The sequence below is a fragment of the Pimephales promelas genome, chromosome 1 (assembly GCF_988280905.1).
Source record: "Pimephales promelas chromosome 1, fPimPro1.hap1.1, whole genome shotgun sequence".
In the NCBI taxonomy this organism is placed as follows: Eukaryota; Metazoa; Chordata; class Actinopteri; order Cypriniformes; family Leuciscidae; genus Pimephales; species Pimephales promelas.
Window position 1 is genome coordinate 49893129 of NC_142769.1, and position 21140 is coordinate 49914268.

The 21140-nt window shown below is 37.6% G+C and overlaps 1 protein-coding gene across 2 annotated transcripts in view; it reads right to left on the bottom strand.

Moving 5' to 3' along the window:
* Positions 1-12224, bottom strand: part of rin1b (Ras and Rab interactor 1b) — a 44204-nt gene extending 31980 nt beyond the window's left edge. The window contains exons 1-2 of one of the 2 annotated variants that reach the window (XM_039659359.2): positions 12156-12224; positions 11662-11925 (exon numbers count right to left, since the gene is read on the bottom strand). The gene's annotated coding sequence lies outside the window, so the exon portion shown is untranslated. Of the gene's footprint in view, positions 1-11661 lie in introns of both variants that reach the window. The other variant, XM_039659358.2, reaches the window with a different exon arrangement.
* Between the last annotated feature and the right edge of the window lie 8916 nt (positions 12225-21140).

Genomic DNA, 21140 nt, shown 5'->3' on the forward strand with positions numbered 1-21140 from the left:
CGACGGAGAGAAAGAGTGGACGAGGAGTTAGAGAGACACACAGAGATGGTTTCATGAAGCCGAAGTGTGGGAGACTAAACATGCTGGGAAACATCTCCAGGGACAGAAACGAGAGAGAGAGAGAATAGAGGAAGTGAGAAAAGACAGGAAGCCTTGCCGAGGAGAAGTGCATCTTCAGCTGTCAGAATAATGCACATCAGACCCAGAAAGTTTCAGGATGAGATCCGGTTGCTTTGTGATAGTGGCAGGGCAGATTTTGAGAGGGAAATGTTGGACAAATGTCACACCGAATCACTCCAGAACCTGATCTTATGATTTTTATGCCAAAAAATCATGTTAGTTCACAGTGCATTAACTAATGCGAACAAATACAACTTTCGATTTTAATAATGTATTAGTACATTTTGAAATTAACATTAACACAGATTAATAAATGCTGTAGAAGTGCAGTTCATTATAAGTCAACTAATGTAGTTAACTTATGAAACCTTATTGTAAAGTGTAAGATACATTTATAATATACAAACAGAAACAATTTTATATATATATATATATATATATATATTCCTTTGTTTTAGCATTATATAAAGCTATTATATTTAGACTTATTTAAGCTAAAATGCTAAAGTATATAGACTTAATTAATTTATAAATATATTTTATAGATATAATTTTGTATATATCTATTTTACATTATAAATATATTATAGACTTACAGCAATGCTAAAATTAAGAAATATATATTATATTAGGGCTGTGAAACGATTAATCGCGATTAATCGCATCCAAAATAAAAGTTTGTGTTTACATAATATATGTGTGTGTAGTGCGTATAATTATTTTGTATATATAAATACATACACGTGCATGTATGCATTTAAGAAATATTTGCATGTATATACATTATATATATTTATACACAATTAATATTATACATAAATATAAATATTTTATATATTTAATAACATATTTATCTTAAATATATACATGCATATGTGTGTGTATATATACAAAATAATTATACACACTACACATACATATATTATGTAAACAAAAACTTTTCTTTTAGATGCAATTAATAGCGATTAATCAATTCACAGCCCTAATATATATATATATATATATATATATATATATATATATAAAATTGTATTTATCAATGTTATTTGTTATTTATTATATTTTATTTATATATATATATATATATATATATATAGCATTATATAAATAATATTTAGACTTGTATAAGCTAAAATGCTAAAATATATGGACTATATCATTTTCTATCTATTTATTTTATATTATAAATATATTACAGACTTACATTCAATGAACCATTCATAAAATAATTATTTTATTTATTTATTTTATTAAATATTCTAGACTAATTTATGACATATTAATATAAGGAAACAGTTAGTTAATAGAGTTATTAAATCAAAATTAATTTAAGTTTTACTTCACTCAGCTCAAATAAAATTTCATTTGAAATGTTCTTTCAGCTTTGGTTAAATTCAACACAATTAAAAAGGTTTTAATTTTAGTTTGCCCCCCAAATAAAGAAAACTGTCATCACTTACTCACCGATGTCATTCCAAACTTCTCAGACTTCATTTCTGGTGTAAAACATTAAATAAAAGTTTTGAAATATTCAGAAAAAAAAAATGCTCCAGTATTTTTTGTGCAATTTAAGTCAATAGGGCTCAGAGATATGTGGGTGAGCAGACTCTTTCACACAACACCTCAGCTCAACTGAACTCAAACTCATCACAGTTCGACTCAGTTAAAGAGTAGGCGACTATTAACCGTTAAAATAACCTCTCAATGATCGCATGTCATTTGACTGAAATGTGTCTGAATGGGACTGTCATTATTAGTGCAGTGATGCTGTCATTCTGTATTGAAGCGGCTGATGAATGATGACACACCGCAGCCGTGGCGGATTGTGCTTGTGTCTAAAACAGGCCTAAAGTGACGGATAAGATGAGGTGGGATGTGTGAAATCAGGGGTCCTAATGCCAGCTGCCCACTGAGGTGCCGGAAGATAAAGCTGCCCTTCATTAAAACAGGATGACGGAAGCTTTCAGTCAGATACACACGCAAACAAACATGACACAGAGATGAAGCGCTATGAAAATGATAATTATGGAGGACCGAGTCATTAGAGTACATTCTCCAGAGGAAAAAACACACGTGTTTCAGCTTCAGAAGAAGAGCGTATTTCTAATAAAAGTGAGCGGGGCACTTGTGAAGCCGTTTTGAACACACTTTAATCGTTAGGTGTTATTTCCTCATTATCTTCACCTGGTCCGACTTTGACTATGGCTTTGATATAGTGGATAGTCAGACTTCAGATAGACATCTAAATCAGACACTTAAGACTGACTATCTTAAGTAAGAGTACACTTCAATGCATTCTGGGTAAAACAAGACACTTTTTAAAACAAAAAACAGGACGCTGAACTCATTATAGCGATATTATTGCGATAAAAGGTTAAAGGAACACTCCGACTTTTTGGGACTTTAGCCTATTCCCCTTACCCCCCAGAGTTAGATAAGTCCATACATACCTTTTTCATCTCCGTGCGTACTATAAGTCTGTTTGACGCACCCACCGCTAGCCTAGCTTAGCACAAAGACTGGATGTGAATGGTTGCACTTTCATAGTAATCCAAATGAGTGGCAAAATAACGCAATTGTTTTCCTATTTACATGTTGTGATTTGTATAGTCACAGAGTGTACAAATAACAAAGTCAAATGAGACACAGACATCTTTTAACCATATAAAACCTGGGAACTATTCTCTGAAGGCGAAGCACTGCTACTTTGACGAAGTAATAACCGCATCACCTGAGACACGCGGTGGTGAGGAGCGGAGAGTTCGCTCAGTGTTTGGGTAACAGAGTCAGCAATTTATAAATAGTAAAAGCGTAGTTTACAGTCATGGGTTTTCGCTCTATTGTAAATAGCTGCGACTGTAAACAGGGGAGGTAATACCATGTTTCACAGAATTCCAACTAAAAACGCTGACTGGATGAAGAAATGGCTAACTTACTCTGGATATTTATCCAAACACACCTAAATAGATTATCAAGGGACATTATGTTTGCTCGGTACATTTCAATGGACGACTATTTTGAAAAAATGGAATTTGCCACACGGACCATAATGTGCTGAAGGATACGGCCATCCCATCGATAGCACAGACAGGACAAGTGGATCACCTGCGGCTGAGGTAAGTGTCCCGTTATGTTTTTAGATGACCTACTGTAACAGTGCCTTTAGCCAGATCTAATGTAACGTTAGTGATACTATTATATGATTAGGGTATGAATATGTTTTTATCTTGATGCGGTGCGGACGCGCTTGGAAAAAAACGAGTGCGTTCACCGCGTTGAACTTGCACCCTGCGCGCGGCGCGCCTAGTAGCCTAAATTTGAAATAACCATGGAAATAACGAACTTGAGCGTGCAAAAGGGTACGATAGGCTGTGAGTTCATTGTGCAAAAACAATTTGTGCTATTACTTTCCCCTTATTCTATCCTATAGTAATGCAATTTTACTGTATATTATATACTGTTGAATACATTTGGTTCAGCTAATAAATTGCATTTAAAATATATTGATTCCTGTAATAATAATTATTTATTCATGTGATATTTATAAATCTGGGTGCGTTTTTGGTAGCCTGGTTCTACCAGACTCTCGTACATACGTTTCATTTGTACAGAGAGTCTGGCCTCCCTCAATTGAGAAACGTTTCCTTCCTTGTAGGCGGGTTCACTATTAAAGTTCAAATCTATTGGATCTGCCCAGAGTCACTCACGATCTGCCATAGCCAATCGCTAATGTGTGGTCGTGAGTGACGTATGTCATGCGCCGAAACGGCTGGAAACAACCATAGACAGTAAAAAGAAACAACAAGTCCGAACTCCGAATGATCAGAGGATTAAATTTACAATAGGATTTCAGTCAACGAGAGCTGCAGGTTTTGTTAATCTAGGAACAATTATTAATTCGAAATGTATATTTGACATGAAGGACAGTGATTATTCAGTCAATGCTGTAAGTTACAGTGAATGATCAGTCTGTCTGCAGATGTGTAATAAACAACAATTTTTCATATTACGTATTTTTGTTTCTTAATTACCTTAATTATGGTCTTCAAAGTATGTGTTTGTACATTTTTATATGGCATTTAGTTGTTTTTTTTTTTATTAAAACAAATAAACCATTGACATCTAAAACTGAAAATCAAATATAGTCTCCAAAGTATGGGTTTTCAAATTTTTATTTATGACAATTTTTTTTTTTTAAATCACAACCAATTTGTATGATTTACAACATGTAAAACTGACACACCAACCTCCTGTACGAGTGCACAAAGGGGCTCAAAATGTTCTATTCATCACAAGAATCAGTAAATTTACTGTTGGGAATCTGAGCGACTGACATGACTCCTGAGCGGATCTTCAACAATAGTTTAGCAGCCAGGACTCGGGGCTTCCGAACACCGCGAACACCAGGCTAAAGTCCAAAATGTCACGGTCATTGTGCACGAGCTGCCCAGCACAAACTTCCAACCTTTCTGCCTCCTTCACTTGGTCCTCAGTTGTGCAACAAGAGGTGAGACGACAACAATCCGGCTTTAAATTCTGTATATTCGGCAGTTTCTTTTCCAACAACGGACCGAATAGCTTTTCTCACGTCTTTCTCCACTGCCATTACTGCACTCAAACTGACGCACTACATCAACGTCATCGTTCTCAGCCACTCCCTCTATTCGCTGATTGGTCCTACAAAAAATTGATTTCTGGAAACCTAAGGATATGGAGCGGTCCCAGACGCAGTACTGAAGGAAAATGAAATTGAGCGGAAGTGCGTAGGCGGGCGCAGCCAGTTTTTGGTTGGAAATCAACGAAACATGGTACTGTATTACACTCTAAAAAATGCTGGGTTGTTTTAACCCAACTTTGGGTCAAATATGGACTAACCCAGCCGTTGGGTTAAATTTTTACATTACATTTTTAACCCAACATTTCGGGGTTGTCCATATTTGACCCAAAATTGGGTTAAAACAACCCAGCATTTTTTAGAGTGTACCTGGTCTCCCCTGTTTATTGTCACAGCTCATACAATAAAGCAAACACCCATGATAAACTATGCTTTTCTATCTAACGTTAGTAATTGCTGACTCTTTACTCCAACACTGAGCGAAGCGAACTCTCTGCTCCTCGTCACGGTGCGTCTCAGGTGATGGTTATCACTCTGCCCAAGTAGCAGTGCTTCCCCTTCAGAAAATATAGTATTTAAAAAGGTTCAAGGTTCAAGGAGTCTTTATTAACCCCGAGGGGTAATTTGTTGTGCCGCAGCATATGACATAACACATACACATAAATACAAACAGCAGCCGTACAAACAGTAATAAATAAAATAAAGTTTAAAACACCTAAACAATTACATGCTACACACGGATCTACAACTTACATTGACTTGTTACAAAGGCCTATAGCTGAAGGGACAAAAGAATTTTTATGTCTATTTGTCTTGCATTTAGGTAAACTGAATCTGCGGCCCGACGGCAATAAGATGAAACAACTGTTCAAGGGGTGACTAGGGTCGGCCAATATCGATTGTGCCTTCTTAAGGGTCCTTGTCTCGTATAAGACTTTTATATCGGACAAATGGTTATTGGAAATTTTGCCACACACTTTCACTAAATATTGTAGCCTATTTCTATTTTTGAGTGTGATGGACCCGAACCAGCTCACAAGAGCAAAAGAAAGGATAGATTCAATAAAGCAACAATAAAACATCCTCATAAAAGTGTTATCGACATTAAAATTGCGAAGTTTACGATAAAAAAACATACGTTGATGTGATTTCTTACAGATGGCGTCAACCTGTGGCTCAAAAGTGAGTTTGTCATCAATGATAATGCCTAGGTATTTATATTGTTTCACCACTTCTATAGTTTGGTCATTAATAAGAGTAGAAGAGACGGCGTGAGAATTTGTGCTAAAATCAATCAGCATTTCTTTAGTTTTTGTTTCATTAATCTTAATGAAAGACGATTTACACCACTCTGTAAAATCATTTAAAATAGCACCATGCTCAGGGTCGTTATGCGTCAGCAATGACACTATTACCGAGTCGTCGGCAAACTTAATGATATGACGCCCAGTATGCCGGCTTTGGCAAGCGTTTGTGTATAAAATAAATAGGATCGCGGAGAGGACGCAGCCCTGAGGGGAGCCGGAGGAAGAAAGGAGAACATCAGATAGCATACCATTCACTCTTACTCGTTGAGACCTATTAGTTAAGAAATTCATCAACCAACAAATAAGACTGGGATCTATATTAAATGTACCTTTCAGAATCCCTGCTAAAATATGTGGTTGGATACAATTAAAAGCTGAAGAGAAGTCGATAAAAACCAGCCGCACAAAACTCTTTGCATTCTCGAGATGGGTATGAATTAAATTCAAGAGAGTACAGACAGCATCTTCCACACCCCGGTTCGGCCTATAGGCAAATTGAAACGGATCTAGTAGATCTTGGACAGATTTTAAAAGTTCGTCTTTCACGATCTTCTCCAATGTTTTCATAATGAGTGACGTTAACGCCACAGGTCTGAAGTCATTAAGGGACACTGGAGATTTGATTTTATACGGTTAAAAGATGTCTGTGTCTCATATGGCCATGATATTTGCACACTCAGTGACTATACAAACCACAACATGTAAATAGGAAAACGTTTGCGTTATTTTGTCATAGGGCTGGGTATTGTTAGGTATTTCACAATTCGATTCGATTTCAATTCTTGAGGCTTCGATTCGATTCGATTTCGATTCGATTCAATATTGACTTATTAGCTTCGATATCGATTCAATAATAAGTAAATACACAAGTAATTAAGTGCCTGAGTATATTTTTAAGTAATGTGCGCAGTTTTACCAATGTTAAAGAACAAATTGACCCCAGCATGTTTGTTTCCAGTCATGGTTTATTCAGCAGAATACAAATTTACAATATTGTATGTGTTGAATTCAAACACAACTGTGACGAGCACTGTACAGTGCTTTAACAACACCTCTAAAGTGCAAGTAACTAAGTAGTAGAAAGTATATTTCTTTCTTCCTATACATTCAAGTTATAAAAGAAATGTAAACAGAAGCACAAAATGTGCATACTCAAAAAAGTGCAATATTATATTCTAATTATAATTTTGTTAACAATAACACGTAATAGCTGATCACACAGGCCAATTCTAAGGGGGAAAAATACTAACCTTTTTCCCTCTCAGAAGTTTATATCTCATAGACTTTATATCATGCATTTCTGACTTTATATCACGCAATTCTGACTTTATATCATGCATTTCTGACTTTACATCACGCAATTCTGACTTTATATCACACATTTCTGACTTTATATCATGCATTTCTGACTTTATAACACCCAATTGCGACTTTATATCACGCAATTGTGACTTTATATCTCGCAATTCTGACTTTATAACACCCAATTGCGACTTTATATCACGCAATTGTGACTTTATATCTCGCATTTCTGACTTTATAACACCCAATTGCGACTTTATATCACGCAATTGTGACTTTATATCTCGCAATTCTGACTTTATATCTTGCAATTCTGAGAAATAAAGTCAGAATTGCGAGAGGTAAACTCCCAATTGTGAGAAAAAAAAAGTCAGAATTGTGAGATAAAAAGTCGCAATTACCTTTTTTATTTTCCATTCTGTGGCGGAAACAAGCTTCCATAGTTCCCGGCTTACAGTGGAATCCAAAATGAGCCCAAACGTCGGCTTTTAATGTTGGCGGTGCAGTCTTGAATCAGGCTTGAACGGAGTGCAGCTGCTGTCCGTCATCGCGCTATTTTGCTAAGGGCTAAAGCGCGACTTGTACAACGCTGAACGCTCTCACTAGAGTGTAGCCCACAGCGCCGCCACTGGCCTGGATGGCTGAATCGATTCATAGGATTTGATGAATCGATATTGAATTGAGAAGCAAAAAATTGCAATGCATTGATGAATCGATATTTTTACCCAGCCCTATTTTGTCACTCATTTGGCTTAGTCTGAAAGCTGCAACCATTCACATCCAGTCTTTGTGCTAAGCTAGGCTAGCGGTGGGTGCGTCAAACAGACTTATAGCACGCACGGAGATGAAAAAGGTATATATGGACTTATCTAACTCTGGGGGATATGGTGAATAGGCTAAAGTCCCAAAAAGTCGGAGTGTTCCTTTAACAATTTTTGATTACATTGACTACCATACAATATTTTTCCGAAAGGTACCGTGGTAGCCTGACTTCGTCATACTCATATTCTTGTTGAAATAGGAGTCTGAAACTGCTCCGTAGGGCTTTGATTATGAGGCGTGTCTTAAAGGGTTAGTTCACCCAAAAATGAAAATTCTGTCAGTATTTACTCACCCTCATGTTGTTCCAACCCCGTAAGACCTTCGTTCATCTTCGGGACACAAATTAAGATATTTAAGATATTAAGATCGCTCCTGCTTACTAGTCCATAGGCTTCTTGAGGGAATGACTCTTGCTGTCCCCGAAAAGTTATTAAAGACATCGTTAAAATAGTCCAAGTGACTACAGGGGCTCAATCTTAAGTTTATCAAACGACGAGAACACTTTTGTGCGCAAAAACAAACAAAAATAACGACTTTATTTCAACTATTCGTTTATTTCTCCCTCTGCGCGAGTCAGTTTACTAGTTTAATAGCGTAAGCTTCTGTTATTGTACGTCACACGCATCACACACACATGACCAGCGTCGGCCAATAGGGAGCCTACGTGTGACGTAGCTCTACGCAATCACACTACGTTAACTGACTACAGGCCCATGGAGAAGGAAGTGAATAGTTGAAATAAAGTCGTTATTTTTGTTGTTTTTTTTGCGCACAAAAAGTATTCCCGTCGTTTGATAAAGTTAAGATTGAGCCCCTGTAGTCACTTGGACTATTTTAACGATGTCTTTAATGACTTTTCGATGCCAGCAAGAGTCATTCCCTCAAGAAGCCTATGGACTAGTATGCAGGAGCGATCTTAATATCTTAAATATCTTAATTTGTGTTGCGAAGATAAACGAAGGTCTTACGGGGTTGGAACAACATGAGGGAGAGTAAATACTGACTGAATTTTCATTTTTGGGTGAACTAACCCTTTAACCGAACCAGGAAAAAAAAACTCTGCACTCAATTGGATAGTCGGTAAACCTACAACCAATCAGAGCAACGCAGTAAGGCAGCTACTTTGCATACAGTTGTCAACTACAGAACTTACTTATTTTAGAAGTTAAATAACGAGTGTTGCTTCTTTTACTTGGTCCTCCATGAGTGCGACCAAAGAAGAAACCACAACAACCACAGGATTTTCATTACGTCCCATCTTCTTAGTGATCATCGGAGCCAGCTTCTAAGTTACACTTTTTCCGAATCATGTGGGAAGGAGGGCAAAAATATCTTTCCGATCGACAAATGCCTTGATTGCAGTTTTCTGTTCGTCTATTAAAATTAATCCGCTGTCGATTTATTTTACAACAGACGCGACAGCGGAATATATACATCTCAATTGTCCAGCTGCAGTCATCTTTGAGCATAACGTGATGATTACGTCCTTGCAGATCACCTGTCCATCATCGTATAAAGCCCGCCCTGGCAATTTGATTGGCCCGAACTTTTCTTGTCTGATCATAATTACTCCTCAATGGATCGGATCCAGACCGAACTTCCCGACCAAAAAATGTTGTGGGCGGAGTTCGGGCTGGCACTCAGGCTACTCCCATGGTGGTCGACCAGAAGGGGAGGGGCTTAGGCTCTGTATTAGGTTTGTAACAATTTGCATAATTCCAGCCTATGGCTTTCATTGGCTGCTGGAAAACAACGTCTCCTTTGCCCCGCCCTAAAACGCTGTGGTTGCAGCTGAGACTGGAAGACTTCTCATGTCGAGAAGACGCCGTTTTCTTTGCTGCACTTCCAAAAGATGAGATTTGATACGGTAAAACGACGCCATTGTTACTGTTCGGTCTCTGCGTTTCAAGTGGAGGAAGATCTGCTATGAGAGGTCGACCAATCAGAGCAGAGGAAGCTAACAGAAAGGCGGGGTTTAGAGAGAAGCTGAAGTTGCAATGTGTATTATGAGAAAATTAATGTTGTTTTTACCTTTTTTTAAACCTACTGTCAGACTCTACGACAAAATGAGTAACCTTTAAAATAACATATTAGGGGCACTTTAAATTACACGCATTCTCTAAGATTTGAACTTATAATCATTGGCATTTCAAGCGCCATTTATGCTTGCTAATATGTGAGGACAAAATTACAATACAGTAAACAAGAAAAAAAAATAGAGAAAAAAAGTCCTAAAGTGAAGGACGGATCGCACCAAAAAACTAATAATGGTGAGGGCGTTATGCTTGAAGGCTATATCAGTGACAAACAGGATATATATATAGTGTTCACAATGAGCGATTATAACATGACATCATTCTTCTAATAGACTGGTTATTATAGCACTGGAAAAACAAGATGAGTTTCATCCATCAGTCAAAGTGCTGCGAAACAAAGCCATTGCAAGTGTGAACAGACTGCTTGCATGTGTGTGTGTGTGTGTTCTCCCAGGAGGCTCACCACCACATTTTTCACACTGCCACCCCCGCAGCCAAAGATGCTCATAGCTGTGGTGGTTTTTCTGTCTAACCAGGCAACAAACCTACTGTACACTAAAAAAAAGCATGATTTCCAAACCAAAATGTATAAATATAAACATTTATAACGGACAATATACAACTGAACAGTACGATAGTACAACTGAGGTGGAGACCGACTTAACTTCAGAAATCTGACTCACTTCATGGATCAAAAAGCAAGTGGACTGAGAAACAACATCTGATCCCGACTGGATCAAATGATAATAACTATCGATTATATGAACATACATCTGCATTGAATATCATCTTATAACTCTACAGGCTGTATTGAATGGAAAATCTACCAAAACAAGTCAGTTGGACTAAAATCACATGACGCTTTGGATGTGAATTTAGACATGGCTTCATATGCACTTCAAAAGTACCACAATACAGTGATGGCATCATCAGGTACTGAATATTGCCATTGTACACATAAAAATGCATGGTAATACTACTTTTGCTTGTCTATATATTTATTATTTAAACATATTGTGAAAGGATCTTGTGACACTGATAGAATCATATAGTAATGTGGTATTTTAACATATGTACTACTAAATAATCATATTTATATACAGCGCCATAGTGATTCAAAGATTACCATGGTACTACCAATGTACACTTGGTACTTTTTGTCTGTCTGTCTGTTTATCTATCTATCTATCTATCTATCTATCTATCTATCTATCTATCTATCTATCTATCTATCTATCTATCTATCCATCTATCTATCCTGAAAGTACTGTGGTGTGGTGCAATACCATGGTACTCAATAATGAACCTGGTAATCCAAAATACAAGACTAGATAGCATACATTTCAAATAATAGCCCCAAACATAATTGGCAATATTTAAACAAGGTATTAGAAATGGTGCATGTCCAAAAACACGGCAATGCCATGAAGGAAAATACTCTATGAATGAGTAACTTTACCTTCTCCGTTAATAGTTCTCCACCTTGGCGTCCATGATCATCATCAGGTTGGTGATTTCAGGCGCGCTCTCGGTTGAATATCGTTTCAACGGTTGAGCAGGACCAGGCTCGTGGTGGTGTGCTTGATCTGATGAGGTGATCCTTGTTCATGTGATATGATGAGTTTGATATGATTAAACGATCCTCCGTGATCATCACATTCTGATCCACGCGCACTGGAGCTCCTCGCGCAACTTTCCCCACGCGACACAAACTCTTCAGTCACTGTACGTGCGCAGACACACACATTGAAAATGTTATCCTAGCCAAGTCAAGTCAAAATAAAATAATATTCTAAAATATTTTTGTACAAAAATATTTAAATCAAATAATAATGATAAATAATCTTCCAAACTGTTTTATCAATTCTTTGCCGCGGTTATCAAACAGTATGCTAAAATAAAATAAATTGAGACATATATGTATATACAAAAGAAAGGAACACGTGAACATACAAACACTTAAATATGTTACTCCGTCAAAAATGAGACAGAAATCACGAGTGGAGGTCTTGAAGATGCAGCCCACGTGATCAGGCGTGCTCTTGCGCTGCACTATATTTCCGCTGGGTGTCGCTAGAGGAGAGAGAGACAGAGAGAGAGAGACAAATAGCGCGCGAAAGAGTCTGAGTGACATCAGACGACAGACTGACTGACTGAAACATATTTTAACGATAATATGGCATTTAACCCAAATAAATTGCTTAAAAGACACCATCCCCAAACCCCAGTAGCCTACACGTTTCCCTTCCGTCGTTCCAGATGTAAGTACGATCTCTGTAACCTAGTGGTTCTGAATTAGTGGGTCATGTATGATTTTGCAGTTTTTTAAATTTAGATATTATTTGTCCCATTTACCAACTTATCTAATCTCGCGGGTAACGTTAGTTGAAGTGATGGTTCAAAATTGTAGTCACACAAATGTACTACTTTTTGCTTGTCTATGGCAGGGGTTTTAAAACCATTACTGTTTTAATGTATAAAATATCATTTTACTCTAACAAAAATACTCGGTTGTTTCAACCCATGATTGGGTCAAAAATGGACAAACTCAGCCGCCAAAAACACAAATTTAGACAAACTCAGCCTTTAACCAATAGTAGGGTTCATCCATACATGGCAACACAGCATTCTTTTAGTGTATGATGACAAAATAATGTGTCAAATTTTATTTGGAAAATATTGTATATTCTCATAAGCTACTTTGTTTTGTTTTTTCTACTACGTGTACTTTACTGTCATAAATAATGTATTTATTTGTTTATTTTATCTAATGATTATTGTGTTTTTAAATATTTGATTATAAATTTATTTTATCATTTTTTATTTATTTGAATTTATGTATTTATTTTTCATTATTTTAATCAAATGTTTTTTTTTTCTTATTTATATATTTATTACTTTAACTTTTTCCACCGTTTTCCCACCAACTATTCTCTGGACCTCAAAAAAAAAAAAGAAAAACTTTTTCTATTGTACATTCTGTCCTTTTAAGAGCTTGATAACCCAGATCGTTGAATTAAAAAAAGAGAAGTTTGGTGTTCCTGTGGGATAAAAAAAAAAAGTCATATGGGACATGAGATGACAGAGTTCTCAAAAATGAGTCAATTGTTCCTTTAAAAGGGAATAAATGTAATCCTCACATGCTTAGCAAACATGCAGGCCTAGACTTACACACACACACACACACACACGCACACACACACACACACTTATCCAACCATTACATTTTTCTGCATCTTCAATGTCAGTTCTCTTCCCCTTTTCAAAGAACTGAGCTTCAGCAGCAAGAGGTTAAATAAAGCAACACGCCACAATCTCCACGCGCTCCACTGCCCTTATCCTCATCCATAATTAGTGCCGAGAGCTGCGCCTCTGGCCGACTCAATGCCTGAATACGGTGGATGCTTCCCCATCCTCTCCAACAACAGCCACAGGGCACTTTATTAAGGCTTTAAGTACAGGGTCAATCCAAAACAGGCTAAGCTCAGGGATAAAAACATGTGATACTGTATGATGGAGTTCATTTATAGTCTCCTGTCTGCCGAAGAAATCATGCGTGAGCTAGGAGCAAAATATGCTGGACTGTCACTTTGGTCAAATTATGTTATCAGGTCAGATCTGTATCTAACACTGATTCGCTGCTCATTTGCATAAAGTTAAATAAATTCAGTTCGTCACAGTGCTTTGGCTTGTCGCTATGCCAAATATATTATAAAGTGGACAAAACGTTAACACTTTACTTAAAGGGATAGTTCACCCAAAAATTACAAGTAGCTGTATATGACTTTCTTCTTTCAGACGAATACAGTCTGAGTTAATTATTACCTTCATATTAGGCTAATGAAGTCTATAGGCTACAAATGGACTCCATAGTTTACAGCATTAGTTAAAAGATTTGATTTCCTTGAGAAAATTTGCCATTTATTGGAACTGATATCCAAAATAATCAATATCGAATCAAAATCGAATCGAAATCGAATCGAATTGGGAAATTTGTGTCAATACCCTTATCTAAACTCCCTTGGTTGCGCCCACAGAACCCATTAAGAGGTCCTCGCTGCAGTCTGTAGCACGATGACGTAGCTGGATGGTCCAATACGTAGTGGATGGAGGTGTGTTTTGGTGACGTCATTTACGCATGCGCAGTGCCGATCTCTGATTATAATTCGAATGCATTGGTTTTAAGTAATATGTAAGCTCAATATTGTACTGAGATGATGTTCAAACTGTGTAGTATAATACTGTTAAATAATTATAAGTAATTATTGATGAATAAGTAAGGAAAATGCTAAAATAATAACAGCATGGGGAAAATAAATCTTGTAATAATAAACTTGCATTTATGTTATACATTCAGAATTGCGAGAAAAAAGGTCAGAATTCTGACTTTATAGCACACAATTGCGACTTTATTTCACGCAATTCTATAACATGCGATTGAGGCTTTATTTTACCTAATTCTGTCTTTAACATGCGATTGAGGCTTAATTTCACTTAATTCTGTCTCTATAACATGCGATTAAGGCTTTATTTTACCTAATTCTGTCTTTATAGCACACAATTGCGACTTTATTTCACCTAATTCTGTCTTTATAACATGCGATTGAGGCTTTTAATTTCACTTAATTCTGTCTTTATAACATGCGATTGTGGCTTTATTTCACCTAATTCTGTCTTTATAACATGCGATTAAGGCTTTATTTCACCTAATTCTGTCTTTATAACATGCGATTGAGGCTTTATTTCACGCCATTCTGACTTTATATCTCACAATTCTGAGAAATAAAGTCAGTATGCGAAAAGTATACTCGCAATTGTAAGGAAAAAGTCGCAATTATTTTTTTAAAAAAAAAGTTTTATTCTGAAAGCTCTGAAAATAAGAGCTTCGCTCGTGACCATATTTAAATGTATTGGAAGATCAACGATTATTCACCAACTCTCTACACTAACTAGGCCTATGAATTATTAATGTGCATGTGCCATCAGCGTTTATCATAGGATCGCGTTTAAAGTCTGTTTAGAGAGAACGGTGTCATCCCCTAATTTAATAACAAATTATTTCGACAGAATCAAAACTAACTTTAGCTGTAAAATAACATTATTCATGAACCGCTATAAAGCAAAAACAATCTGTTACATTAAATTATATGCGTATCTATGTAAAGCTGCTTTGAAACAATCTAAATTGTTAAAAGCGATATATAAATCAAGATGACTTGACTTGACTAGTGCGCATGCGCGCGTTACAGGGTCCAACACGTGTTGGACCATCCAGCTACGTCATCGTGCTACAGGCTGCAGCGAGGGGTGTCTCGAACCCATCCATCCGTACATCACTCGACATACACCCATCCCTCCAAAATACGTCCACTTTGGATGCAGATTAAACCCTCACTTTCCGTCACATGCTCCAGATCTCCACATGGATGTCCCCCCGAGGGGATCTACAAGCGTCTGAATGATGCAGGCTGTTCGTGGCATCTTCAACACAGCAATGGCGTCATGATTCAGTGTCTCGAGAAAAGCCTGGAGGAAGTGACACTTTGTCAACGCTGACCTGACAGTGACCCTCGCAACCTGACGAATCAAAACCCAGAGGAGGCTTCAAGCTGAAACACAGAAGACTGAGAGATGGATGGAGAAGTAAATGCAGTAAGTGAATTTCAACAAGCCTTTAGTGTTCAATCATAAACAACCCACACATTAAAATGATGGCGGTTATACAATTACAGAAAATGAGCACATTATCGTCCCAATGCCAGAGAGACAAACTGTAATTGTTTGAATCCATTGTTAACACTAACCGCATCGTCAGATCAAGTGCTAGTTATATTCAGCACACGCTGAAAACACTCTCTATTAGTTATTATTATCATCATTAAGTAATCAATCATTTTATCCCTTAAAACTCATCTTTGATCACCAAAATGACATATTTAATCTTTTTTCCAGTTCTTCATTCCTTATAATAGCTTGAACGTAACTCTACACCCTTGCCTCATTTTATATACGCAGTTCTATGGATATGCTAATTAACCCCGCCTCCACTCACTCACTCACACCAGCTCAGAAATCCACTTGCTCAGTCAACGTACTGAGCTAAACGCTGCACAATGGAGCGACGTCAGACACATAACGGGATTAATACGGTTAGCCTTCTGCTTGACTACGCTATCAAACCTACGCTATCTCACGACCAATTCGTACGAGTGATTCAAAAGTGGCTAATTCATACGGCATCACTCGTACGAATTTGTACGATTTGTCTAAACCCACGCGACGGTTATGTTTAGGGGCGGGGTCAGGGGTAGGTCATTCATACGAATTGGCTAATTCGTTAAATATGTACGATTTAGCAAAATCGCATTGATTCGTACGAGTGAGGTCGTACGAATTAGCCACCTCGTAAAATTCGTACGAATTCCTGTGAGATCGGGTTGTATCAAACTTGTTCCCGTTCGCTATCTCAGAGTCAGACGGCTGCCTTCTGACATCAAACACTTTGAACATCTCAGAACGTCAGTGGAGAAACATATAGTTTATCGTGACATCGTAATATACATCATACACCCGCTATATTACTAAATCTACCCGATTTTTTTTTATATCAACAGAAAAATATACCGGCATAACCTGGCATCTCTTACGAGTCGACTCCCCTGCTAGTTCGCCGTTAATGATATGCTAAAGCACGCCGGCACGTTGACCTGATTAGTACATGGTAGTGTGTGACGTCAGAAACACCAGCGATTTCAAACCGTGTTTTTTGAGACTGTCTTTGGTTCACTGCAGTTTTAAAGGGGAACTTGGCAACTCTAGCCATTTCTTCGCTGATTTTCACTTTTGTTGTCGCATGTTTTCTCATCGATCTCCCCCTACAGCTGTGCGGCGTATATTTCACAACACTGTCGTAATAAAACTCACTTGCATTCGCACTCCTCCCGCTTACGTTAGTCCAAATGTTGCAAAGTTGGTTTTCCGCCTGGGAACACACCAGAACAGGTTATTTAAAGGTATAGTGGAGGATCTTTCCGAATTTTAGAGAAGACCCGCCCTCTCCAATTTAAAAAAAAATAAAAAATGCACGCACAAACACAACACTCCCGACAGGGAACACCTACTATTACGCCTTGCACAATTATGTTGCAAATTGTAAACTAACTCAAAAATATTCATAAAAAAGACAACATGTCAAATGCCCTTCCGTGTTTTATTTACTTATTATACTGATCGATTGAGTGACCGAGGACTCAAGACATGATATGTGCAACCCTGTATCACACGAAATACGATCATTCTGAGGAAACTATTTTGCAAATCGCAATTACGTTACATAGCGACATATAAGCAGTGCTATTACGTTGGTCCTTAACCTAATATGTCTCATTGTTAATACGTAGGTATTAATAAGTTATTTTTATACATAGTTGCGTATGGAGAAGTAGCTTGTTGCATTTGTGTAATAATAAACACACAAGGTTTTAGAATATTTCAGCGTGATACCATTTACCATTTTGGTCAAAAGGCTACTTTAGACAAATTGAGATGTTTACCGTGTCTATGCGGTGCATGACTTGTGCCAGGGCTAGCATTGCTAAGTAGCTTGCATTAACTTTTACTAGTGATTTTAAATGGATTTCTCCAAATAGCATGACAAACTTTACCTGTCTGGTAGAATCTTCGCGACTGCGGCGTCAGTGAGAAGCCCAACCTGTGCTTTTAGCGCACGCCAGCATGTGATATTAACCCAAAATCACTCTGGTCTTGTTTCTATATTCTGCGGCCTTTCTTTTCTTATCATACACTTCGTATACATTTTTTTTCTCTTTCGACCCTCAGCCATTTTCAAAGGAATGGCTGAAACCGCAACTCCGACATAATACACCTGAAAGTGAAAACTATAGGGACGAGCACGTACGACGGCCTTACGTAAACATATCACCAGAATGATTGACACTTAGATCGACCAATAGTATAGACTACCCACCCGGAAAAAGAAAATCCTCCGCTATACCTTTAACCATACAAATGGTTTCTAAACGGTTTTATTAAGTTGAAATAGTTGCCAAGTTCCTCTTTAAGCAGAAAATACTCAACAATGGTGTTAACTTATAAATTTACACATGGTTAATCTTAAAGCATAATACAAACACCACATGGATAAACACCATTAAAAGCTTGATTTTCTCCCACTTATCGTTTATCTAATGTCGTCACAAACACACATGCTGGTTTTTACATCTTAGATGTAAACGAGACAATAGTTGTAATACATCAAGTGTATAAAACTATAAAAATAAATGGGGGCCGCAGAAATGTTTTTTTTTTTTTTAAAGACTTGTGTGTGTGTGTGAGGATAGTAAAACCTGAGATCACTTACATTGTGGGGACCAGACGAGGGAAATTGCCTAATAAACATACTAAATTATATTTTTTTGAAAATGTAAAAATGCATTAAGTTTTCTGGGTTAGTGTAAGGGGACAGAATATACACTTTGTACAGTATAAAAATCATTAAGTCCCCACAAAAATAGGGAACCAGATGTGTGTGTGCACACTTGTTTTAACCCAACTTTGGGTCAAATATGGACTAACCCAGCCATTGGGTTAAAATTTTTAATTACATTTTTAACCCAACATTTGGGTTTGTCCATATTTTACCCAAAGTTGGGTTAAAACAACCCAGCATATTTAGAGTGTGTGTGTGCACATGAGTCAATGAGTGTGAAACTGTATGTGGAGGGAGAGCATCAGGGAATATCTGCCTGCAGCAGGACAGTGTGTGAGAAACAGTGAGACGGTGCGAGACGAACAGGGAACGAGGTGTGTGTGTGTGTGTGGGGGGGGGGGGGGTGGGTGCTGTTCAGCTCAGCCGGTGTCTCCATTCTCCATGTTCAGCTTTCACACTGTCCTCTGATAACACAGGTCACATCTGAGGTGCCTGCAGGGACCGAGCGCTTGAAAGAAACATGCATCAATATGAAATAATCCCCAAACATCAGATTCTCTTTCCAGGGCTTCACGCCAATCCTCTTTCACATATATGTGTCAGCAAAAACACGCCGCAGTGTTACATAAGCAGCACTCTGCCTGCTTCACAAACACACCGCAATGAGATCAGAAGCAGAGAAAGAGAGAGAGAGAGAGAAGGGCAAAAAGATTATGACAGTCTGAAAAAAAGACAGAAAGAAGGAAAAGAATGACGGACATGAAGGAGAACTGACAGAGAAAGAATTAGTGATAGAAAGACTAAAGGAATGACAGACAGAAAGGAAAAATAGAAAGAAAGAAAGAAAGACAGACAAGAATGACAGAGACAAAAGGAATGATAGAAAGGTAGATAGAAAGAAGGAATGACAGAAAGACAGACGGGGGAAAAAACAACAGAAATAAGTAAAAGAACGAAGGACAGAAAGAAGAATTGGAGCAGTAACATTGCAATTAAAGTTTGTTGTATATAGTTGGTGAAACTTTAAAAAAAAAATCACGTTTTTATCAACATTTTTGAGTAAATTAAAAATATTTAAATTATTACTTTAAAGTTTACCGAGCAACGTCATCCACGCCTCGCCGTTGCGCTAGCCGACGTCATCAACGGACACAACACAACAGCAAACTCAACAGAACAACTACTCGATCAAAACATCTGTGAACATTTCTTATTAGCTTTCTGAATGTTGTAAGAATATCATGAAAAAAATGTTTCAATCGTTGGGAAGCGCTTTTGTTACGCATTTTAGCATAGTGTAATTTTAACATCAAAGCAGGGTGATAATGTTCACATAAGCTGACATTTTTGCAGTAACGTTTTGAATGTTGCTGTTGTCAAGTGCACCGTTTGTACGGAAGCCCTGAGCTGTGATGCGCGTTCGTGACTCTCCCGTTCGAACTCATTCATCAAAATGAACGAATCTTTTTTTGAGTCATTTGGTTGATTCAACGAACAAAATGAACGAATTGACTCGGAAAAAGATTCATTCATTTTGATAAACGAGTTCGAACAGGAGAGTCACTAACGCTCATCACAGAACAGAGCAAGGCGAGCATTTGAGCTTATAAAACTTCATTTTTTTAAATGAGTGATCGTTTCGCTTGATAAGACCCTTATTCATTCAATCGTTTAAAGCCCTTTGAACAGTTTGGACTGAAACTGTCTTTTGGACCTTGAACCGTTTGGTTCTCACTGAAGTCAAAAATCCTGGAATGTTTTCATCAAAAACCTTAATTTCTTTTCGACTGAAGAAAGAAAGACGTGGACATCTTGGATGACATGGGGGTGAGTAAATTATCAGCAAAAGTTTTTTAAAAGTGAACTACCGGTAAGGAGTTAACATGTTTGGGTGAGGGTTAAGCTAAACCAGGGATGTCCATTCCTGCTCCTGGAGGGAAAAGGTTCGGGATTTCCCCAAAACACCTGCTGGACCCGAGGACCTGCTTCAGATGAACTTAAGGAAAAAGCTGAACTAGAACTGAGCAAGACTGGAGACCACTGATGTTAACTCTGTTAGCAAGAACAGGATCCTTATCTAACCAAAACATGCGGGAAAGATAGGTCACTGGAAAGAGGGAAGGATGGATGAGTGCAGAAGGGATTGGTGGGTAGTTGGAGGAAGGGTTTAGCACTTGATGAGCGAACAGAACATACAGAAAGTGTGTCCAAAAACAAGACTGACACATCTGTTTAATCCCGTCACATCAACAGCCAAATTAATCACAGCAGAGCGGTTGGACAGACACACACACACACACACACACACACACACATAAAACAATCACTCTGAGAGATTACAGTTATAATCCATTTCTTCATTCTGCAACAATCGCACCTTTTGCCACTTGTGCAAGACCATTTCAAATTAGATGACGTCTGTCAGTTATCATTTAATCCAGGTCAACAAGAGAATTAAATCTGTCCATGAACTCATCACCAGGCAAAGC